This window comes from Hesperophylax consimilis, chromosome 29 (genome assembly GCF_061612785.1).
Source record: "Hesperophylax consimilis isolate HC1 chromosome 29, BYU_Hcon_1.0, whole genome shotgun sequence".
NCBI lineage: Eukaryota > Metazoa > Arthropoda > Insecta > Trichoptera > Limnephilidae > Hesperophylax > Hesperophylax consimilis.
In genome coordinates, this window is record NC_142864.1 from 13,792,761 (window position 1) to 13,819,100 (window position 26,340).

The 26,340-nt window shown below is 32.5% G+C and overlaps 1 protein-coding gene across 4 annotated transcripts in view; it reads right to left on the bottom strand.

Annotated features, from left to right (window-relative positions):
* The window catches only part of dop (microtubule-associated serine/threonine (MAST) protein kinase dop), a 234,599-nt gene that overhangs the window by 153,071 nt on the left and 55,188 nt on the right, over window positions 1-26,340 (bottom strand). The gene's annotated exons all lie outside the window — the stretch shown is intronic.

Consider the following 26,340-nt stretch of genomic DNA (forward strand, 5'->3'; position numbering starts at 1 on the left):
GCGTGACATGTGAAAGTAAGGCAATTTTTTCCTTACTTTTTGTGAAATTGATAAAAATTTTACAAATTTCGAGTTTTTTTTTTCTAAACGGAAAATCAATTTAATTTAGTTGTCTGCGGCCTAGGAGATGAAATGTTTTACGAAAATTAGTGATCACAGTTTTCAAACAAATCGGTATAGTTAACACTTCTTGGTTCATTGGTTAATACCATCGTTGAAATTTATAGGCGCTAAGAAATTCACATTTCAGTTCTGTTTCACGTAATACAAAAGGGTTGTGCGAGAAAAAATTTCTACTAAAAATGTGCCTTATATCATCACGAATATAGTTAATAAGCATAAAAATCGGTTGTCAAGCGGAGTCTATAAGAAACGTGGTTTTAATTTATTTTGTGAATTATTTATTCTTTATAATATTATTACATTTCATGATTTTGACTGTCCAACTAGGAAGGATTCCCGTTTCAGGACAGTCAAATTTGCAGGTTTCAAGTTATCCTAGGACCTAGACGAATACAGAATTTAAGACTAGCTAAAATAAGTATGTTAAAACGAAGATACATAAAAAGAAACATAAAAAAGATACATAAAGATATATAGAGGCGTTCAAATTACATTTTTAGTAACATTTCGGAATCAGTCCTGCCTAGATCCAACAACCATTTTGTCAATCTTGGACCGAAGGATGACAATTCACACAGTTTCAGCTGAGGGGGATTTTATTATATATTTTAGGACCGAGATATGAGAATATTTTTTGATAAGCCGCTCTGTTGCTTGTTGGAACAATAAATTAATAAATAAAAATAATCAAGGGTAATCACATATTCATTTAATTTACAAATTAAATAAATATATATATTTAGTATTGAAGAAGAAGATAATACTAATAAATCTAAACGAAACATGAAACAGAACAAGACACAGAAAAATAAAAAAGTTAACGCTCACAACTAGGAATCGAACCCAGGATATCTTGTCTTACCAGGACACGCATCTTACACCACTCGACCATTGAGATCTATTTATTAAACGTCATATTAGTCGATATCATATTTGAAATTCAGAATTAACAATATCATCTTGCAACTAATTTTTCCCATATTTTTAACAGATACCTTTTTAAAATCATAACAAAGTTTCTAATAAAATTGGTTTGTAACCTAGATAGTGTCTCAGATAAACTTATAAACTTGATGAACGGATATCTGTTGAATCTGTTTTAAAAACGGCTAAGTGACTAAAGACGTCTATCCCGGTAAGACAAGAGACCCTGGGTTCGAATACTAGTTGTGACTGTTTTATTTTTATTTTTCTGTGTCTTATTCTATTTCATGTTTCGTTTCGATTTATAAGTATATTTATGGGTAAAATAAGTTAAAAGAAAAAGTTGTTCCTGAATACATTTAATAGTTTACGCTTAATTTACACTAGCTTACCAAAATTCTCCGATTCCGAGACTTCACAATCTCGGAAACAAATATTCTGATCTGGGTGATATATTTAATTTGAAAACTAATCAGTATAAATGTTGTATATTCTATCACTTTTATTCTTCTAGACACAAATAGACCTATGTACCCATATAACTTCTCCGCTTCTACTATTTTGTTTTGTTGAATCTTTTAAATTCAATTATATGCGTGAGGATTCATTTTTGCCATTATGTTTACATTCTTCTTTATTGTATTAATTTTTAAGTGTTTACTCTGTTACAAAATGCTTGTATTTTTTTAAAGAAAAGCCCACTAGGGCGTGTAATAAATAAATAAATAACGTAATGAAAAATATATATTTTAATTCTACTGAAGCGAAACTGTAGGAAAAGCTTCAATTTATTCAAAATATATATTTTAATATTCATAACAGAAACGATTCGTAGTAAAGATTAATCGAAAATTGTGATTTCACTGATAGCTTTGTCTGTTTTGAAAAATCCAGCTAAAATTGCATGCTTTTGGACTCGTTATTTCAAATATCAGAATCACATTTTGCAGTAAATTGGTACCGATCATACTTCTAGGGATTTTCTCCTCAGCGGGCCTAACGAAGCACTGCTAATAAAACAAAATTTCGCAACAATAAACGGCCGATTAACAGTCAGTGCGCGAGACCCGTGAAGTTATCAAATACAAATAGCCGAATAAAAATAATTAATAGTAGTACATAGTAAAGTTGGGCTTTATTGGACTTTAGTTGATAGAGTTATGAGGCGAAGTTACGCAATTAATCGAGTGATTGGTCGATACACGACGATAAACGAGTATGTTTTGTTGACAGAAGCGTATAAAGAACACGGTAAAATAATAATAGGTTAGGTTTGTTTCGTACTCCATCTTCTATCGTCACTGTTCTTCAATGTTCTGATTTGTCATGGAACGACAGAACACAACCACGATATTTTTTGGCAGTTCTTTGGTCAGAAAATTCGTATATTACCTGTGTGTTTGAAGGAATTAACAAAATTAATAGAAAAATTAAAAAAAAATAGTTATAAATAATTCTTTTGAGTAAACTCGGGTAGATTTATCAAAAAAAAAATATAACGCGATTCAAGGCCAATAATGTAAAGCTATTTACACCAATCCATCAACGTTTTTACCTGCATTTAGAATCCGTTCAATTTTCTTTCTGGGTGTAGTTTGTAGTTATAAGGTGGAATTAAACAACGAGAAGTTCAAGTGTATTCAATGGCGCATTTTAGTTCTTGGCGACGTAATCCTTACCTGAAAAGAAAGAAAAAAACATTGTTGAAAACCAGAAAAATCTAGAAACATCGATGGTCATCAAAGAAATGTGAATACCCCACATTTTATCCAAAGTCCAAACTGTATGGAGTCAGTGAGACATTGGCATACCCAATTAAGGTATATTATGAGGCTGAAGTTAGCGAGGAGGGAAAGGATATGGGGAAGAGGAAGGTGGGGAAGTACCTGGACACCAAAACGGCTAAAGCCATTTCAAGCAACCTTTCAATTCTGAATTATGGTCTTTCACCAGGGCGATACTGACAGTATCTACCTCTGTGGAACGTGCCAGAAATATTTATTCATTTTTTTTTCATGTTCTCCATAAAACGGTTATACACCAATATATCATGGAGAAGATTACAAATTAAAAAGTTTACAGAGGCACTTTTACTATTTTGTGACATGTGTTAAAAGATAGTTACTGAATTGTCTGTAGGTGACATTGAAAATGTCGATGGCTAATGCAGAATCGTTAAGCAGTTGAGTCGCTCTGTTTATTGGCGCGTTCTGATAGGCAGAAGTCCTCGCTTTCGGAATATAAATTATTTATTTATACTATATATAATTTTAAATGAATACATTGTAAAATAAAACAAAAAATTTCAAATGTCAAAAAATGACAGCTTCAAAAGTAACATCTACCGAAATAGCGGGCTATTCAAAACAGCACCTCTTATTGGAAAACCCTATATAACGCTGTATTTACATAAACGAAAATAACACGAGGTCGACTATGATATTAAATGTTCATTGATCAATTAATATAACGCCCCTCCTCTTCCTTTCTCCGTTTTATTAGCCCACATAAAAAACATTCCAGCAAAGAGAGCGAATCAACACAAATATCACGTTGCCATTCGCACATGCGTCAACATCAAAATGTCAACTCTGACGTCACGGGTCACCGGAAACTACTGCATTAGCCTTACCCTATTGATATTATTCCTTTAAGCCATTACCCACAATACAATATGAACTAGTCTGTAGATATACAAATATTTACTAAGCTCTAGCCCATTCAATAATACAGTATTTATTTATTTATTAACGGACATCGTCCAAATTACAAAATAATAAGACGAATAAAGTAAAATGAAAAATATAGGAGTAGACAAAGGTACATGAAAGCAAAGACATATGGTGGATATAATATAAGAAAATAAAGTGACAAGTCGAATCAAGTCAACAATACGCCGTGGATCAGGACCACAGGACACTTATAATATTCCGTCACTTGTTTAGCGACTGGCAAAAATCATTCAGACTTATCCCAAAAAAGTTAAGGTTTTGACTTGAGTTGACCAGTCTACACATTCTGGACAATGGTGAATAATATCCATAATTTGTCGAATGATGGTTGAGGAAGAGCAGTTCATTATTTCTGAGTCTTTGCGAGGGGATATTGAAGGGAATGAGTTGCAGTAGAGTAGGTGAATCAATAATACCATTTATAATTTTGAAGAAGCAAATGAGGTCATTTCTTTCCCGACGGACTTCCAAAGGAGAGAGGTTTAGAGTTAGTTCAATTTCATCATATGAGTATTTGCCTTTTTCTAAACCTAGCCTCCTAGCAATCCCTCTTAAGAACCGATGTTGAACAGATTAAATGCGTCGAATGTGGACAGAATAAAAAGGAGACCAAATAAAACAAGCATATTCAGTATGGTATCGTTGCATGTGGGGAGCTTACAAATCATCACTTTTACCGCTGGAAATCATTGTTAATAAAAAAAACCATCAGACTACCCAACCTCGCAACTTTTCCAAGACTTTCAAGTCCCACCACTAAAAATACATATACAAAAGATACGCTGCTTCAAATCCACAAACATCTGTATAAGAAGTCACACCATGCCATGGTTCGTGTTGCGAGCAATAGGCAAAATACAATGGGTCGCTTATGCACTCCATTAATGCACACCAGGTTTGCACAACACTATTACACGTACACTGGAGTGGTGTGGTTTAATCAACTAACGACAGAGATAAGATTAGAACCCGACTATAATAAATTTAAAAATAAAATAAACTTGACTACCTTAAATAATTTAGCGAATTAGAATGACGATGATATCTCACTATATTACTTTATATATTATTGTATAAAAAACAAAAAACTCTTCACTTTGTATGTTTTTATGATTTTTTTTTCTTCTATTTACATTATGTATGTTAAGTTTTTATTTTTTTCCCTTTACACACGAGTTTTTGAATCTTGTAAAGGAAAACATGTTAACTTTTATTTGAAATATGTTCTTACTAAGTATGTAAATTTAAATAATAAAAAATAATTTAATTTATTACGCTGCAAACGGGTTTCGTTCGATATTTATATAATGAAATATGGCGTCCAGCCCTACTTTTATAGTTAAATGGATACTTAAAAGCTTCGTAGCCCATGATTGAAAAGACGTTTAGAGATGAAAATGACGTTGTGAGATGGTAATGACGTTGTGAGCTGAAAATACTTGCGTTACCCTAGAAAAGTTCATTTCATCCAGTCCTATTCAAGTTCGTTATTATATCATTATGGGCTAGTCGCTTGACAGAACTGACATGATTACTCTAAAATCTTTCACAGAACTTATTTATTTAATTATTTTTTAATTTTTATTGAATAAGTAGTTAATACATATTATCAACAAACAAGTCCTGCTAAGCCAATTGAATTGGCTTGTCAACAGGTGCTTAAAGTTTAGGTACATATACATTTTTATAAGTTATAATTTTACATCTTTGAAAATTTTGAAATTTACAACTTTGAAATTTGAAGAATTGTTCAAAACACAAAATTTATTTTTTCTACTTATTGCCGACAGGGTTTCGCTTTAACCGCAAAAAATACCGTTAAAATATAAATATTGTCAATTTTTCTTATTTCCATAATTATTTTTGTGTTAAAAATCAGAAACACTGTTAGTTAACTTGAAAAAACACGAAAACAGTCTTAAATTTAAACAAAACACATTTCAAATCTCAAATTATAAATTAACTAGGTGTACCCCGCCACGCGTTGATATGGCTCAGTTTGCCTGTGCAAATAGAGAAACAATCGCGCGTGTTGCCTTTACGTCCAACAGATGGCGTAATTCTTCAAAAAACATATATTTTACCTGTCACAGGTGACATCTATATAATATCTATATATATAAAAACACGCGTATTGAATGCAAAGTTGTGTCAACATTTCAAAGCAATCAGTGAATATCTTTCAGAGATTTAAGATTTTGAACAAACGAACAATAACATTTTAATCTATATAGATTCATGAAAATGAATTTTAGATTATGGGTAGGTAAATTAGTTACCATTTTGACATTGACATTTAAATTCAAAGCAAATTGAACGTGATCATTTTAGTAGGGAATAACTATGGCACGCACATACAACCGAAATTAGTACGCTTGATGATATCCGTTATGTGCTTAGCATCAAGCCGCCGTAGTAAGTATTCAAAGATGGTTTGAAAGAGAGATATGAAAATACGAATGTTAGAGGGAGCGCGCTAATATTAAAAAAACGATCATAATTAAAGCTATGCACAAGGTCGTGTAATATTTTAAATTGAGCCGCTATCAATAACAACCCTTACGTAGATGGCGATAAAGTTTAAATTCCCGCTTAACCCCACCCGCCTGTTTTGATTTATGCAAGAAAAAAACATGTCCAAAAACTGCCTTTTATTTTATTTTGTGGATGTTCAGGCATAAATGTTTATTTTTTTCCGATCATTTTATAAATAACTTAATTTGCCACATTATACAATAAAATCATAACCGAAAATGGGTTCGTAAGTAGGAGATTTTGAACTTTAAAGCAGTTTTTATAGGCCTATACATTATTTTTATGGGCTTATAAAAAGACTTATCTAAAAAATACTCGATTATTTCAAAGGTCAAGATGTATTCTACTCGCAGTATTTAATTAAAGTATCTGAAACATTTCTAGGCGACAACATTTTCAAACCAAAAACACATGATTTTGCATTACTACGTATGGCATCGCATTAAGCGAAATGGTGAAAATATTTAATAAACCACGACTCGTTTGAAATAGAGCCAAAATCTTTCGACAAATGCTTTAGTTGCATTTAAAGATACACTGTGAATTTTTTCGAGCTTATTAAATATTAAATAACAGAACCAAACGTGATTTAAATAATTTTCAGAGCTTACTTTGCGATTTTTTTCTATCGAGAGAATTTCATATAATTAGCATTTCGGCGTAACAAATGTATAGATATTATCTTCGAAAAAATATATTTTTTTTTTTTTGGAACTTAAAAACTTATAGGATTAACGAGAAACTTGTTATAAATCGGTAGAAATTGGGTATGGTTCTTGAGGTCGCTTGGACATGTAAGTACTCAGAAAGCCATTGGAAAAAATTACGGAGCATTCGCAGAATGCGAATAAAAAGAAGGGAGTTAAAATATAACATATTGGCGATTTGCGGTTATTTTCCCCCGCATAGGAAGAAATAAATAAAAAGATTACATGTAAACGAAACAGTATGCTTTGTTATCAAATGAACGGTGACCGGATAACTCGTTGAGTTAAAATATAACATATTGGCGATTTGCGGTTATTTTCCCCCGCATAGGAAGAAATAAATAAAAAGATTACATGTAAACGAAACAGTATGCTTTGTTATCAAATGAACGGTGACCGGATAACTCGTCGAGTTAAAATATAACATATTGGCGATTTGTGGTTCTTTTCCCCCACATAGGAAGAAATAAATAAAAAAAATTACATGTGAACGAAACAGTATGCTTTGTTATCAAATGAACGGTGACCGTATAACTCATCAAAATGACAATCATGAAAAGTGATGAAGCGAAGACTAGGTTAAATAGATTACGTAGGTTAGGTTTATACGGGGAGAAAAATTAGTAATGCTAATTTATTAAAATCCTGTAAAAAGGTTGACAGCAAGCCATTTTCTAATAAACTATTATTGGTACTTTCATAATATTATATCGGAATACGTTTTCATGCAATCATGTTTATTCTGTTATTGTATAACGACGAAATTCATGTTCTTACATCGCCATAACATTGAAGAATGATTTGACAGATTTTCTAATAAACTATCAGTAAAACACGAACGTCTAAAGGCGATGTCGCAACACGTGTTCATAAAAATTCTAATATTTTCGCATTTCGTCATTATATAATAACAGGAAAAGCGAATCTGCATGAACACGTAATCAGATATATTATTTAAGTACTAAAAGTTTTTTAGGAAATGGCATGCTGTCAACTTTTTAACAGGATATTAGTAAATCAGCAACACTAATTTTTCTCCGTGTAGTTTTAAACGGCGAATGAGTAAGCGGATGAATTTGTGTACTCGGCAAGTAAGTTCGCAAAGTGTTAAACATTATAAGGAATCACACCTTCATGGTTTGAAATCATAAACATTGTGTTATTTTATATCGCGCAATGACGATGTTTTCAACATGTCAGTAGCCACCACTCCCTAAATGTCACGCCTAGTTATATGATAAGAAAGTTAACACAAAAATATAAACAGTCCATTTTAGTACCTATGCAGTTGAACATTTTAATTTATTTTACACTACACTTTCTTATTCGAGTTTTCCAATAAGAGGTATTATTTTGATATTCAATCGTAAAAGATCAATGGTTTCGTTGCTTGTGTGGCACGTAGCGCCGTATCGTTGAAAGTAAACGTTGTCCAGATCAATACCATCCAATTCCGGCCATAAAAAATCATTAATCATCTCTCGAAAGCGCAATCCATTCACCGTAACTGTTGCTCCAGCCTCATTTTCTGAAAAGTAAGGTCCAATGACTCCGCCGGACCATAAACCGCACCAAACAGTCACACGTTGAGGATAGAGAGGCTTTTCAACAATAAATCTTGGGTTTTCCAAGCCCCAGATGCGAAAATTTTGCTTGTTGACGAAGCCACCGAGGTGGAAATGGGCCTCATCACTCAAGAGAATTTTAATAATTTCAATGCGTTGTTGAAGCGTGTATCGTTCCATTTTTATTAATGGCGTAGTTTCTACTTGTCAAATGTCAAAAAATGACATCTTCAAAAGTAACATCTACCGAAATAGCGGGCTATTCAAAATAACACCTCTTATTGGAAAACCCTATATTTAGATCAACCCAATTATTGTTATAGTTCGAGCTACAAGACATGAAGATGACTGTAGATGGATCTTAGAGGTAACATACTCAATCAACAGATGTCGGTAGTATACTGCCGTGGTAAGTAAAAACACAGGGTCTTGCTCGAGATTTTCAAGGAAGACACTGTGTTTTTAGTTATCACGGCAGTATTTATAGGGTCCAACCTCCATGCTGGGTACTAATGCACGGGGAACCGTGAGGTTACAAGGAGCGGAGAGATTTTGAGAGCATAAAAGAAAGTATGTTAGCCTCCAGGCAGTCCTACATGCTCGTTCTTTTATAAGAGTTTTTAGTCTTAATAAAAGAGAAGGTATATTTATTATCAATAACTATTCATAACGCACCATCCACTTCCCGATCTCCTTCCCTTACGCACTCCCTTCAGCCTCCCAACCCCAAATGGGGTATGTTGTTGTAGCGCACAGTACCATGATTTTTAATTTATTAATGCCAAATATCAACTGCTCCAGACTATCCGGAGCCAGTGATACTTTGGCATCCCCTGTAATTGGGGTATATTGTGAGACTGAAGGGAGTGGGAAAAGGAAGGAGGTGGAGTAGAGGAAGGTTGAGAAGAGCATGTATATTCAGATCTAGTCACCAAATACGGCCAAATCTAGGTGAAATTATTTACCACTCTCTCAGAATGAATGAATGTGGAAGAAGCGAGGAGTATGTCAATACCGAATACAAGAAGAGTGAAAAAACAGAATAGGATAGGTTAGGTTTTGTTAAGGTTACGTTAGGTTAGGTAAGGTTAAGTTGGAACTAAGCAATTCAATAAAAAACAGAAGGTAAGGTAAGAACATAGGTAAGGTTTTGTTAAGGTTACGTTAGCTTAGGTTAGGTTAAGTTGGAACTAAGCAATTGAATAAAAAACAGAATAGGATAGGTTAGGTTTTGTTAAGGTTACGTTAGGTTAGGCTAAGTTGGAACTAAGCAATTGAATAAAAAAAACAGAATAGGATAGGTAAGGTTTTGTTAAGGTTACGTTAGGTTATGTTGGAAATAAGCAATTGAATAAAAAACAGAAAAGGATAGATTATGTTTTGTTAAGGTTACGTTAGGTTAGGTTAGGTTAAGTTGGAACTAAGTTAGCAAATGAATGAAATTGAAATGACCAAACTTTGAGAATTCCGCGAATTCATGTTTAATTTATGTTTCATGTTTGTTTTTACATTTAGGCATTTTGCTGTGTTATTTATTTAACCACGAACTAACGAACCGGTCTGTCGGATGTTATCATCCCGATCGATATACACTGACGAGCATAACTAAAATAAACGAGCCTAACACTCAGGGGATGAAATTCTGTCGGCTGGCGAGCAAAGCCCCGGGCATCGGGTAGTTCCAGGATATAACAATATTTTCATCAAAGCCTTCCAAAAGTTTTCAAACCCTAGATAATATATTATTACAGTTACGTAATGCTTTACAATTTTCCAAGTATTTTGGATGTTTTTCCAAGTACTAACTCATCAGCGACCTTGAAACTCGAACAACTCGCAATTCAGTGGCCAACATAACATATACTATATACTGTTAATTCAAATGCGATATTTATCTAAATACTATAAAGATAATAAAAATAAAAATATCCGCTTCTATTCGAACCGAAAAAAATGAGTTATCTTACTTTTGATGCGTAAGATATTAAGATTTTATAGGAAAAAAATGTTTTTTTACTACAATGCAACTATTTTAAAATGTAGGTATATTAGAACTTAAAAAAACAAAAATTGTTTTGACTGACGGTTGAACCTCCCTAACCAGGAACTGGAGTTGAAAACTCGACCAACCTCGCCAATTGCCGATAGGACCGACATTTATTTCGTATATTAATTGCTGTAATGTCAGCCGATTTCAGAGAGATGCATTTAAGTCCGCGAGTGTGTACGTGATTGTTACCAAAAGTTGATAGAATGCATTGTCATCGACAACGTGTCTATCTACCGAGTTTTAGCTCGATCCGATGTCGGGAAGTGGGTAAGTTTCCGCATCAAGATTTGCATTTGTTCATTACGAAAACAAAAATTAAAATGAATAAATTTGAAAAAATAAACTGATTTTTAACAGTTTGGTCTTAAGGCGATGCACTACGTCGTGTAATATTTTAAATTGAGCCGCTATTAATAACAACCCTTACGTAGATGGCGATAAGGTTTAAATTCCCGCCTAACACCATCCGCCTGTTTTGATTTATGCAAGAAAAAACATGGCCAAAAAGTGCCTTTTATTTTATTTTGTGGATGTTCAGGCATAAATATTTATTTTTTTTCCGATCATTTTATAAATAACTTAATTTGCCACATTATACAATAAAATCATAACCGAAAATAAGTAGGAGATTTTGAACTTTAAAGCAGTTTTCATAGGCCTATACATTATTTTTTTCTGGGCTTATAAAAAGACTTATATAAAAAATACTCGATTATTTCAAAGGTCAAGATGTATTCTACTCGCAATATTTAATTAAAGCATCTGAAACATTTCTAGGCGACCAAAATTTCAAACCAAAAACACATGATTTTGCATTACTACGTATGGCGGCTTAACCGTAAAACAACGTTTTAACGCTTTACCGTAAAGGTTAGCTGTGCGTAAACACACAATCAAACCAACTATTCCACACCCTACACTCAAAAACTAACTACACACAAAATTCATTTTGCAGAAGGACGTGCACAAGGTACTTTAATATCTTTTCCTGATAAATATGATGACGAAATTTTATGAACACGTGTTCCGACATCCTCATAACACATTTGTGTTTCACTGATAGTATGTTAGAAATAATTGTCAATTAAATCGTTAAAGGCCTTCAGTCCCGTTTTTTAAAGGAGTAGCAATAATTTTAACCGACTTTTAATAAATTGGCAATATGGCAATTATATTGGTAAATTTTAACATATATTATCATTTCAATAAAATGTGTATAAATGTTTGTTTTACCAGTATTCAATAAGAAAACAGATAATTATATAATAGACAAGCGTATAATGTACAATACCTTAATATATTTAAGCTAAAAAAAAAGATTCTCCCGAAATACAAGTTTAAGAAAGTACATTTTAATTTTGAAATATTTGGCTTGTGAAAATTTTAGACTTTTGAAAACAGTTTTGTTGGGAACTCAAAATAATCTCTATTTTAAAGGATTTATTTTTTATTTTTTTTATTTTAATAAAATTTAATAAAATATAATAAAATAATGCATAACAATCTTAATTAACTAATTACAATTCCCGGTTAGTGAAGAATTATTCTCGAGTCTAAATGGGTAGTTAGTCAATTTACTAATTTTTTTTTGTTTTTATTTTTTTTTTATGTTCTCCCATAATTATCAATTGCTTTTGTATATGGGATGGGGTATTATTTGTAAAATTTTTAATGAACTACCGACAGATGTTAAACAAGCTAAAAGCCTTATTGGTTTTCATGGGTTATGCCTGAATGCTATAAATAATAAGTTTTAGATGTAGTGTAAAGTGTACGTAAATGTCATAGAAATAAGTTGTCAGTTATTAGTAAAGTTTTAAACTAGACTAGCTGATGTGTACCCGGCGTTGTTATGAAAATAACATAGGATTATGACAGTAAGTAAGAACCTGTCAAATCTGTGATTTGTCTTGTCTATTGTTTATGCTCTGGCAACAAGGAACTCTAAGAGGAAGTGACAAAAATTCAAGATGGCATCACTTCCCGGCCGAACAGGGAGGAGTGAGAGCGTCCGGTCGGGGGATCAATTATTATTTCTGGAGGTCTGAGGATCTGATCGAAAGATATTTCATGGATTTGTGATTAATACCGAAATGTTCAGTTTGTGCTTCAAGTATTTTTTTTATTTTTATAGTGAATACCTCACAAGAGTCCCAACTGCTCCCGTCTGGAGCCAGTGAGACTATGGCATCCCCAATTGGGGGATGTTGTGAGGCTGAAGGTAAGTGGGGAAGGGAAAGAGGAAGGTGGGGAAGTACCTGGCTATTCAGATCTAGTCACTAAACACGGCTAAAGCCATTTGGAGCAACGTTTCAATTCTGAATGGTGGTCTTACACCAGGGCGATACTGGTAGTATCTTCCACTCTGGAACGTGCCGCAAATATACTATATATTATTTTAATTAATTAATTGTGAAATAACACATATTAATCAAATAAAATTTATTTGCGCACGCCGGGTTCGAACCCGCGACCTTCGGAATGGCAGTCCAATGCGTTACCACTGGACTATGCCGGCCGTCAAGTATAGAAGTTTAATAATATTTCCCGCGTGTGGAATTCGCCCCGGGTGGCGTAGATAATGAAAACGTATTTCGCCATGTGCGGCCGTGGAAGTAATCAGAGTTTATCCAAGTGATCGGTGGTTATTTCTGCCGATAGACTGTTTTCGCCGTGTGCATTTTGATTCGGAGCATTTTTAAGTCCCACTTCGCCTCATGGAAGGGCAACTTACGGGTTAACCGTGGGCCAGCCACATCCTGATGCTGTCGTCTACTACTGCTGGAGTTTATCCTTAAGAGATAAGACATATACCACTTTGGACTTTTCTGAAGGCCTTTTTAAGATATACAATTCCGTAGTACATTATTTTGATGTATCTCATAAGGTTTAGCCAGAGTTAGGAATATACGCCCAAAAATGTGTTATTTATGACTTGATTACAAAACATCGACTTTTCTCTACTTTCTATAAAAATAATATGCATGTATTATATACATAAACCTTCCGGAAGAAATTCTCTAAAAGATAGTGAAAACCCTGTCAAAATCCGTTGCATACTTTAGAAGAACTAAGCGCACAAACAGACAGACACGAGATATAGAGATATAAAAATGTATTAACTACATAAAAACAAATTGATACAAAGAAAAACCTTCTGTCTGGCAATTTATTCGTAGAAAAATTGGGAAAAGAAAAACAAATCTACATTAAATTGGAAATCAATGTTATACAGGTGTCAAATTCCATAGAAATGCGAATTACGTTGACTTGTAACCTTTAACCAAACCCTTAGAAGGTATTTAAGAAAAACGATTCCGAGAAATTCGTTCTTTAAAGATATCAAATAACATCTAAAATCTACCCACGCTTTACAAGTTAGAATTTCAACTAATTATTCTGAGTAGGGAACCATCAAAAAAAAGTGCGCAAGTTGATTCCCGAGAATTTCCTCAAACTTCAACCCATATATTATTATAATTAATTTCATTTGATTCTGGATAACTGTAGTGATTCACTGTGGCCGTTTATCCTCGATAAATATTCCCAAAGCTTTGACACATAAAAATAATGACGAATAAAGAATTTGGTATTCCAAATAAAATACATGAATCTGTTGTGTTTTTACTATTTGTTAGCAACGAATTACTAGGAAAACTTGGAACAAGTGGAATGTATACATATAATCTGAGTATGGTCGAACCACGAATTGTGTGCAAAGAACTAGACAACCGCAAACGGCGCGTTTTCGCGTTACATTTGCTTCCAAATAAATTCGCTGCTTTTGAACGTATTTTAAAATAAAATATACTGTTCTAGAAAGCAGATGATTGACTCTTTCAGATTTGCGTATTACAAATCGACAAATGCAATGCAACAAAGATGAACTTTTTAATGTCGCTTACCGATGGTTTTTATGGTTTAAATTTCAGTGACTACTTTACACCAAACTATAAAAAAAACGTATTTAAGGCGATGCCATACGAAGTAATGCAAAATCATGTGTTTTTAGTTTGAAAATTTGGTCGCCTAGCAATGTTTCAGATGCTTTAATTAAATACTGCGAGTAGAATACATCTCGGCCTTTGAAATAATCGAGTATTTTTTAGATAAGTCTTTTTATAAGCCCAGAAAAAAATAATGTATAAGGCCTATGAAAACTGCTTTAAAGTTCAAAATCTCCTACTTACGAACCCTTTTTCGGTTATGATTTTATTGTATAATGTGGCAAATTAAGTTATTTATAAAATGATGGAAAAAAATTATACCTGAACATCCACAAAATAAATATTTAAGGGCTGAACATCCACAAAATAAAATAAAAGGCACTTTATGGCCATTTTTTTTTCTTGCATAAATCAAAACAGGCGTATGGTGTTAAGCGGGAATTTAAACCTTATCGCCATGTACGTAAGGGTTGTTATTGATAGTGGCTCAATTTAAAATTTTACACGACGTAGTGCATCGCCTTAATTGCTTGCTCAAAGACAATACTCTTAATGTTTAACCTCATACCCGATACATGCAAATCGAAAAGTGCACACATTCTGTGTAAATTTTTAAACTATTTTATGCTCAAACAGAGATATAAAATCGCGTGTTGATTTTACGTCCAACAGATGGCGCTGTTGTAAAAAAAAGTTTTTTGGCGCTGTTTTAAAAAAAAGTCACAAGTGACATCTATATAATGTAGGTATATAAAAACATACGCGTATTCAAATTGTCAAAGCAATCAGCGAAGAACTTTAGGAGATATAAGATTTAGAACAAACGAGCATTAACATTTTTATTTATATAGATATTATTGATCGGTATATAGGATAGCAGTAGATATGTATAATTTATAAATATATTAGTATCCATTGATTGTATGCATGTAATTGTATAAATTTGTGTTTAAGTATGTTTTGTGCCTTTGGTTGTGTGTATGCCTACGAGTATGTTGACTATGATATCTATGTTTCTACGTAGACACTTGAAATGTTATATTCGAATGCAACGTTGTCAAATTGTCAAAGCAATCAGTGAAGAACTTTAGGAGATATAAGATTTAGAACAAACGAACATTTACATTTTTATGTATAAAGATTTGCGAACCACAAATATATTTCAATGCTGAATGTTGTTTAATAGACTTATTTCAAAATTATCGGCAGCGTTTATGGTAATTTTTAATGGTAACTGAAAGCGTATTATTATTTCTTTCTAACACTGTTTAAATAATGTTTGTGGCCGTAATACAAAATGAGATAGCATTACTTTTATGAGATCGTGTCAGGCTGGGAGAGATGCATCTCCGAAAAAGACACATAAGTTGTTTGCTGTCTTTGAAGAATATCTCCCAAAATTGCCAAAGGGGTTATGAAGCTCATAACGCCAGATTTTTTTTTTCAAATTTGAGACTAAAATTCCAATTTAGGACTCGATTTACTCGAAAACAAAAGCTCAAATTTAAAAAAACCTTATGCCATAAAATCGACTCCAAATGTGACGTTAGTGCAAGCGAGATAGCATGCTTGCGAGATGCTATAAAAGGCGATGCATACTAGGATTGTCCCTCTTTTGTTACAAGCAGCTAGCTCCCCAATAAATATCAGTACAAGACTAAGTATCATTATTGTGTACGTCCTTTACCCGCTACAATACTCCATACATTACAAATAGTCAACCATTTCCCGCTTTAACTGCGAGTTTCAGGATAAGACAAGGCAGATAAAGACGCCGAACTCCGTGATTTCGATAAAACTTGCATGACTCATTAGGGTGCAGTTCCGTTGCAGTTCTTCCGGGCTGCACTCTGCAGACTGCAGGTTGAAGATTACCCTGATACTAGCCAATATTTTTATATTTTTTTATATATAAATTACAAACAATACAAAACAAAATGAACCTTTGTCTTCCAACTGGGAAGGATTCCCGTTTCAGGACAGCCAAATTGTGTATTTAGTACATAATATTCTTATAATGGAATGGCGATGCTGTCAAAACAAATTTTGAGAACATTGTTGATTGCATTCGAAGTGACAGGATGGTTTCTTTATCCTTGAAAGAATCGCAAAGATGTAATTTATTACCAGGGTCAATTTGGATAACATTAGTAATTGCATTCAGAACAGATGAATGGTTTCTTTCGGGACATCACAAGTCTGAGATTCTTTCCAGGGCATTTTGGAGAACGTTTACAATTGTATAGTTAGAATTTCCACATTTATAAATCAGTAGATATAAGACATATGAATCCTATAGTACTATATTTTTAGAATTTCTTAGGTGATAGAAATTACACATTACTAGACCAGAATATATGCCGTATGACATATTAATTTGCAATTTTAAAATTTCGAATCTTTATTTATAAAATGGCTAGTCATTATTATACAGTAATCGAAATAAAACCGCGCAAAAGATTCGCAAATTTAAATTTAAATAATAACAGCAATGAAGATCAAGTATTAGGAACAAAAATAACCATTTTTAAACTTGAAATAAAGACTTTAGATCCTTATCTCTCTTAAGTATAAAATAGCCTTTTGGAAGATAAATATATAACAGGAGAGTGCAACAGAAGATTGAAGACTGGTTTTATTATTTAAGATTGAACAATTCATCAAATTTCAAAGAAATTCGAGTTCTGTGAAAATTCTATTCATTCGAATCAACCGGCCAATGATATTATAATAATAAGGGAACTTGAATAATATACCCATAACGTTTTGTTTAATTTATACTTGATCAGCGCCCTTGAGGTGATTTTTCACGAAAACGGCGCTATATAAATTAATCAAATATTATTAATTGCGACTCTATGGGTTTCTTTCGTATTTTACTTTTCTGTACTATTTGTCTTTCATGAAAATTAATGCATCCTATGTCTCAGTAGATTTTTGTAATTGCTGTACCTACCTATTTGTATATTGACTGAGTTTTTAATAACTGGATTGTTCTCACTCGTCTGTAAAAAATCAGTATAAATAAATAATTTTAATTTTTTAAAAGAAACAAACACATTGTGACTTGACATTTTAAATAATAAAAAAGGAAACACTTTGTTTAAAGTCACTTTATTGATATTTTAAAGTCTACCGGTTTCGGTACCTCCGTACCATCATCAGGACTGTTATAAAATAAATGTTATAAATGTTAATTTAAAAAATTTATATGTATTTTTATAACAGTCTTTAAAATATCAGTTTCAGTGCCGGCAACCCGGGCGTTTATTTAAGGTTGGTTCTGTACAGATGTTTTTTTTGTTCATTATCCTCCTCACTAGACAAAGTCTGTTCTGAGGCTGGTAATTAGCAATTCATATTTAAACCATATGTTTAGTAAAAAATAGTAAAATAAAAATAGTAAGAAAAAATAGTAAAAAATGATTAATATAAAAATAGAAAAATAAGTGTAGTGCCTACTTACTATATGTGTTGAAAAATTATGTATAAAAATATGAAATGAGTATTTCGTATTATAATTAATTGTAAAATTTTGATAGAATTTGTGTGCAGTATGTTTTGCAAAATGCATTAGATGTTTAGAATATTTCTAATATCTGTTCTTTCTTTTACCACCAACCAGTTTACAAATCTTTTGAACACCCATTTCAAATTATTTGGTAAGACGTAAGTTTTAGTTTGGGTTAGGAACATGTTGAATATGTGAGGAGCCAGGTAAGATTCATGTCTTTTAGCAAAATTTGATTTGATATACGGTACTTGTAATTGTTTGTGTGTAATTGCTCTCGTGTTTTGCGAGTGAGTTATGTGATGTGGTAATTTTTTTATGCAGTTTTTGTAGATGATCTTCTTTATGAACAGTTTATTTATGTCTAATAAGTTATTTTAAATCATTAGCTGTTCTGTCGGATGTTGATGAGGCTTTCTAAACATAATTCGAATTATTGATTTATGATTAATTTTAATAATATAATATCAATAAAGTGACTTTAAACAAAGTGTTTCCTTTTTTATTATTTAAATAATTTTAACACAGTAGGCAATTACATAAAATTGCCTAGTGGGCCTATTTTTACAATTTAAAACACAAATAATTTAAAAATAGCTCTCATCCGTACTAGATATTTGCTAGAAACATCTTTCGATTTTTTTTATTGTTCAGTTTGGTGGGAATTTTTTTTGGCTTTCCATCCAAAATTAAGTTTTTTTTTTATGTAAAAAGGTCGTACATTCTTCTTTTCACTGGATTATCAGATTAGTTTTGTTTTTGGTAGTCCCCTAATATAGCTAAAATATCGCAGTATTCTCATCAAACAAGAATTGCTACCAGGTTCTAACACCGTTTTTGTAAAACTTATTTACGAATATTGAATACCGAAATCTGAGGGCAGAGTCAAAAGACCTTACCCTTCTGCTAATAGTAGATTGCGTATTTAAAAAAAAAACTTAAGGCGAAGCTTAGTGCTAAATCACTATTTTGATTAATGTTTATAACGAATTGGTGTACATTATGAATAACAAAAAATATGCTTTAGATAAATTGAAGGTTTTCCTATAGTTTCGTTTGAGTAAAATACAAATTAAAAAATAAATTACTTTATAAAAAATATAAATGTAAACTAGTAAAAAAACATTTTTTCATGAAATGTATGAACGCGTAAAGAAAAAACTTTTAAAAAATACAGTATTATAGCTAAGATTATCTGTGACAGTTTCTTTTTTACTTTCTTATAAAATTATTTACAAAATAAATTTAAAAAAACATTTTTGTGCTTGAAATCGAACTTTTCTAGACTCTGTTTGTCAAGCGATTTTAATGTCTATTACATAAAATATAAGGTATACCAAGAATATACACATTTTTCAGTGAAAATTTTTTTTCAAAAGCTTTCAATTTTTTGCTTTACTGCCAAAGCAAAATAATATCTTGGACCACTTTAAAAGCTCGTAATTTAATAAATAGAGACCAAAGGCACTTTTCCATGATTGTGGAAAAGCGCGAGTAACCAATAGAGATGGTAGTGTTAAAGGCTATAAAATTAAATCAAAATTGTCTCAGGATTCATTTTCCGTTAAATATAAATATAATAGATATTTTTTTAATTTCTTTTTTATGGTATTTTATTTTATATTTTAGGTGAATACCGCACAAAAGTCCCAACTGCTCGCAATCGTCTGGAGCCAGTGAGACTGTCGCATCCCCAATTGGGGTACTTTCTGATGCTGAAGGCAGTGGCGATTGGAAGGAGATGGGGAGGAGGAAGGTGAGAGAGTACCTGGCTATTCAGATTTGGTCTCCAAACACGGCTAAAGTCATTTTAACCAACGTTTCAATTCTGAATGGTGGTTTTACACCAGGGCGAGACTTAGAGTATCTTCCATTCTAGAGCGTGCCGCAAGAATTAAATGACTAAATTGACTTAGAGTATCTTCCATTCTAGAGCGTGCCGCAAGAATTAAATGACTGAATTGTGAAATTACACAAATTCATCAAATAAAATTTACTTGCGCGAACCGGCATTTGAACCCGCGACTTTCGAATTTCTAGTCGAGAGTGGAATCTGGACACAAAATTAATGATTAATATGGTAGATAGAAGCTTTCAAATGTGGATATAATAATGTACAAGCAAGAAAATGATGCATCTACAACGCATTTCGAGTCGATTTTGTGGAATTTTTTTAGGATTTTTTTAGGACAAATTTGAAAAAAAATCGGTAACTAGGATATTATCATCCGTTCGTGTCGAACCTATTTTTTATGTCAATACTAATATTTTTTCATGTCCATTCCTATTGTTTCTATTATCAATGGTTACGCCCAAATCATCATCATCACGTCAACGAAGGTAAAAGGCTTCTTCAGCCAACTGTGGATGGACGATGACTGTTAAAAAGTAATTTATTGCTGCATGTCAAGAGGTGGTCTGATGTCCCTCCCACACACACAGAAATAGCCGATCGTAAAACACGGTGAACGTGAAAAAAATAATTCTGAAAAATAAACAAACATGACATGTAACTGTGATCTAATTGAATAGTGTCCAACGTGTTGCGACAGGTGTGGTCAATTTATTAGACTGGAAAAGGGGTCGGCAACTTGATACAGATATAAATGTCAGATAGGGGAATGTGGTTTATGAGAATAACAGAAGAGTTGAATGCACCCTGTTATGCCAAGATATCCGCAATATCCGCTACCCACTCGGAACAACGTAATGTAGAAACACACTGTGTTGGCGTACGCTACGTAAGCAACCCATTAAGATATCTGGACAAATTACAATCCACAAATTTTCCATGTGAAAAAAGATGCTTTAGAAACAAACACACTCGTCACACGCTACGCAAACCCACGCTTCGTCCAGATCGGCGTGGGACGTGTAAAGATGATTTCACATCTATGAGTGGTATGATCTATGCATCTATTGTTATATTTGGTATATCTATGGATGTTTGTTTTGACAGTTGGCTTGGTAAAATAATAAACCAAGTAAACCGTCCTCAAATTCGCAAGACATGACAAAGCTTAGAATTGCGTCTGCTAAACAGTGAAACAAATTAACATAACCTAATAAATAAACATAAATTAAAAATGAAGATAAAATCAACTGGCGCGCTTGCGTACTTAAGAACTAGTGACCACTTGTCACGTGGTCACACGCGTTGCGTGTGTAGAGCCAGTGTGCGCATTGACATGGGAACGTAGCAATGCGTGTATCGCGTTCGTCGACCCAGTGTGATTCTACCTTTAAGGTTTTAAAAAAAGCGTAGGTATATCAAATAAATTGGTGAATATTTCTACACTAAACACATTTTGGAGTGCGTCACAGGCGAATTTTCTGGCGAGTTCACACTATGTTACGGAGTACAATTTACAAGGATTAATGTGAAAGCATTTCCAGCATATTTTGAATTACTTCCCAGCGAATAGAACAGGGGTCCAAAAGGCTGCGGGAATTTTTTTTTTCATTTCCAAAAAAAAAATTAACGGTGAATTGAAACAAGTTATAGTTCGCGAGAATTCTTTATTTAATTTAGAAAAGTTTTCTCATTTACAAAAATTAAGTAAAGCGTATTATTTACATGAAAAATGAGAATGGCGAGAGACAACAGTAAATTCAGAATCGAAACGTTTTTTTTTTTATTTGGTACAATATTTTTTACATTTTAAGTTTTCCAGTAATGTTGGCCTCACTGGGTGGCTTGCCCGTGCTGAGGCCTTCATTTTTATAATATGAAAATATAATCTACATAATACATTTAAAGAGAAAATAAAACATTTCAAATTAAAAATACGTAATACATAATAATATATTTAAAATTAAAAATACGTAATACATAATAATATATTTAAAATTAAAAATACGTAATACATAATAATATATTTAAAATGAAAATATAATACATTGAAAATAATCTTGTGTGTTTGTGAGTGATGTGTGTTTATATTGGTTTTGTGTGTTACGTGTAGGTTTTATTTTTATTTTATGCTATGACATTTTGGAAATATTGTCTTTTTTGTTTTTTAATCCATTTTGTAATTTTGTGTGTGAATTTATTTTTACTTTCCTCAATTTTAATTTCAAGTTTTACACTGTTGAAAGCTTTTATAGCATGGTATTGGTAGTGTCTTTGTCCAAAGCTTGAATTTACCGTCGGAGTTTTTATGTTTTCTTTGTACGCTTGTCTAACTGGTCTATTAGTGTTATTTTGTGTATGTTGAAATTTATTTTTTTGTCAAAAATGTAGTTTAGTAGTTTTTTAACCCTTAAATGCATACTGTTGCAAAACTGCAACATACCGTTCAAACCACCTTTAACTCTTTGGTGTATACTTAATGCATGCCGTTTTAGAATTATCAAGTTCACGGTAATATATTTTATCGAGTGGCATCACCTTTTTTTTCAAATTTTTTTGTCAAATGTCACTTTTTCTTTAACAAAGTGAAGATTCTCGAAAATTGGTTGGAGGTTAGAATTACAGTTTTGTTTTGCTGTTATTATTTTGATTTTCTTAGGTAAGTAGATACAATAATACAATACTTATATGTAATAACTCGTATTTTTTCGGTACACTTATTAGTTTTGAGAAATTTTTTTAGGGGTTTTATTTTTTTTTCATACGTAAATTGTTCATATTAATTTTTATTAAATACATGGTGTTGTAAACCTACAACAATTTTTTTTAATCAAATATCATTAAAAAATTACAAAAAAATAAAATTCTTTATATTTCCTTGCATATGCATGTAAATATCTACAAAATATTTTTTTTCCAGAAAAAATAATAAATCATGTATTTAAGGGTTAACGTATAATTGGCGTATATCTAGTACGTCACAGCTGTTGAATATTTGGTCTGTATCAGTCGGTCTATGTTTTTTTAGTATTACTTTTAAGATCGTTTTCTGTGCGGTTTCTATGTAATTGATAGCCGAGTTTGTTGCTCCTCCCCAAGCAATAATTCCATATTCTATTATTGATTGGCAAAGTGCAAAATATATTGTTTTAAATTGTTTTATTTTATATATGTTTCTATGTTTAAGAAAATGTGTATAATGTTTATAATTTATAATGTTCTTTAAATTGGCTTTAGCTATGATTAGTGATCAGATTTGTAAACTTCAGTCAGGTACTTCCCAATCCTCCCATACATCTTCCATCTTCTCCTTCCACTCTTACTAACTTCTGCCTGAATTTGTGCGAAATTACAAGAGTTTTATAATGGTAAAATTAGCTCGCAAATCGCTGGTTTCCAACCCCTACAAAAGAATTAACTGTATTCCTTACTAATAATACCACATCATACATTTCGTTAGTCATCTTTCTATCTTTATAAATTCCTTTCACCGTGCAAAAAAATAGGTGTAATAACTTTGTCGAATACGACAGGCTGACTAACATCGAAAAAAAGTAGTGTGAACATAAAATTACGTTGTAACCTCTCCCTCTCTCTCAAAAGCGATGCACTTGGCAGAAAGAGAGGTCACGATGGAACTCTCGGCGGTAACACCACAATGACCCGCTCAGAGGTCTTGGCAAAGTTCCCCAAGTTGAGTGCGTCACAATAAAGAAACGTTTGGCAGTTGGCCCCTTAGCGCTGTCATCGGCTCAACTCTGAGCTGGCACCGCCAGGGTAGGCAGATGAAATTTAATTGATTTGTTGTGAAGTAATATAAACAGATACGAGTGTGCCATCCTTGGCTGGACCACTCTTATCCCGGTGCGAACAGCAGTACATCAGGGGGCACTGACTTGGTAGATCTTAGAACAGGGAGGTTTGATTTTAGACGATGGATAGAGAGGGAAAATGATGAATTAAGTTCTTCCAATTCGTAAAATTCTAATTAAATAAAGCCCCCGCATACCCAATTCCTACCGATTTATAACAAGTTTCTAGTTAATCTTTAAGTTTTTAAGTTCCAAAAAAATATATGTAATTTTTTAAGATAATATATATCCATACATTTGTTGTGCCGAAACGTCAATTATATGAAATTCCTTCGATAGAAAAAAATCGCAAAGTAAGCTCCGAAAATTATACAGGATGTATCGGCACGTACCCGACAAACTTTAATCAGCTATTCCTTAGCACATTTGGAGTAAAAAATGTTATGGGCACTTTGCTGTCCGATAACTTTTTTTTTTAATAAAAAAATTACTTTTCATATTTTCACCACATGTCACCACTGTTTTATCCTTTGTCAAAGTTTGAAAACCAATCTGGCAATATTTTATTCGAGTTTCGTTGAATAATATACGTACGTACCTACATTAGCGTGCTTTTACGATCACAACGCAATGGCACGGCACCATTCGTCTCATTTTTAGCTATTATTATTTAGTGTGTATGAAAGAGCGAACGCGCTTTTTGACACACTTGCTAATAACAGCTGTTGAACACGAGAAACAATGTCAATGGCAGTGACGGAGTGTGGATTTTTTTAATCATTTTTTGTTTTTAATTGAAAAAAAATGTTACCTGACAGCAAAGTGCCCATAACATTTTTTACTCTAAATGTGCTAAGAAAAAGCTGGTTAAAGTTTGTCGGGTACGTGCCGATACACCCTGTATAAATTACGTTTTGTTCTGTTATTTAATATGTTATAGGCATTAAAAAATCACAGTGTATCTTTAAATGCAACTAGAGCATTTGTCGAAAGATTTTTGCTCTATTTCAAATGAGTCGTGTTTTATTAAAAATTTAACCATTTTCGCTTAACAATTATCGTTTTTTCAATATTAGCGCGCTCCCTCTAACATTCGTATATACATATCTCCCTTTCAAACCATCTTTGAAAGCTTACTAAGGGACCTTAATCCCTCCTGACGCAAAAAAACGCTTACCTTTACAAAAATAGGTAAAGGCTTTTTGTGTTCAAACTAATTATAAATACCTTTGAAACGTTCTCTATAAACCACTTCAAAATGAACCGCAAGAATTTACTTAGTGAACGCAACCCAATAGTCTGCACACGCGCGCATGCATATTAGAATTTGTTATCCTTTGTGCCATGCACAAAAAACCTTGTCTTATAAACATTAGTTATTATTAATAAGTCAATTAATTTAATAAGTCACAATATTTCACCAACAAATGCAAATTGACAAAGGGAGATTTTTTCAATTTGTATGGACATTTCAGGCGAGTAATTATTGCTAATAATAATTTGGATTGACAACGTTTATGTTGCAAACAGATATATTATCGAGAAAGAGTGAAGCTTTTTCTATAAAACTAAATATTCAACTCACTTTTGACTGGTGGTGTCGACATTGTCACTTTCGATTCTAGGGGCCTCGATTAATCGATCAACACAGGCCTCCTATTTTGATTTATGCAAAAAGAACATCGCATAAAGACGGGTTTTATTTTATTTTGTGTATTTCAGACACAAATATTATTTTTTTCTGATCATAAGTAATCATCTAGGTATTATTTTCAACGTTATCCCTCTGCAATATGGCAAAAAGCTATATTTGAGATAAATTACTTTAATCTTTTTGACATGTTACTTTCCTCACAAACTAAGAGTAGTAAGGCTTCATTTATATAAAATGTTATTAAAAAAATATAACATGTATTTTTGAATTCTTGATATTTATATATATATTTTTTTTGTCATTTCAAATAAATTCTCAATCACACATACATTTAAAAAAAATGTAAAAATTGATAATACCATTAGTTTGAAAGGAAAATAACAAAATGTGAAAAAAATAAGTTATTCATCCCAAAATTAGCTTTCCGGAGATGCAGCATATTGACACACACGCGACGCGCACGTGGCACGTATAACTTCCGATACATGAAGCCAATACGCTGTAACTCAAACATCCTATCTCCCGCACGAGAACAGCGTTGTAATGGCAAAACAGCGTATTTGTGAGGTCGTCCTGGCAGAATGCTGCTTTTTATGTTGCAATAATCTATCATTACAGCAGTGTTTCATTGTGAATTCCTAAATGGGAAGTAACCTCAATGAACAAATAAAAGTAAGTTAATATGATGTAACTCGACAAATGGAATTGAATCAGCTCCGTAAAGACAAAATGCTGTATCTACAGATACGACATTTTGCCATAACACGGGCGCAATGGCTACAAATAGTTTCACCATTGTGTGGTGTTCACACAAAAAAACTTTTAAAGCTTTTCAAAATTCATTTACCAAACAATGAAACATTCAACGAAACAATTTTCATACAAAGTCAGTTATAACAGCCTAAATTCAATAAATTTTAAAACCAAT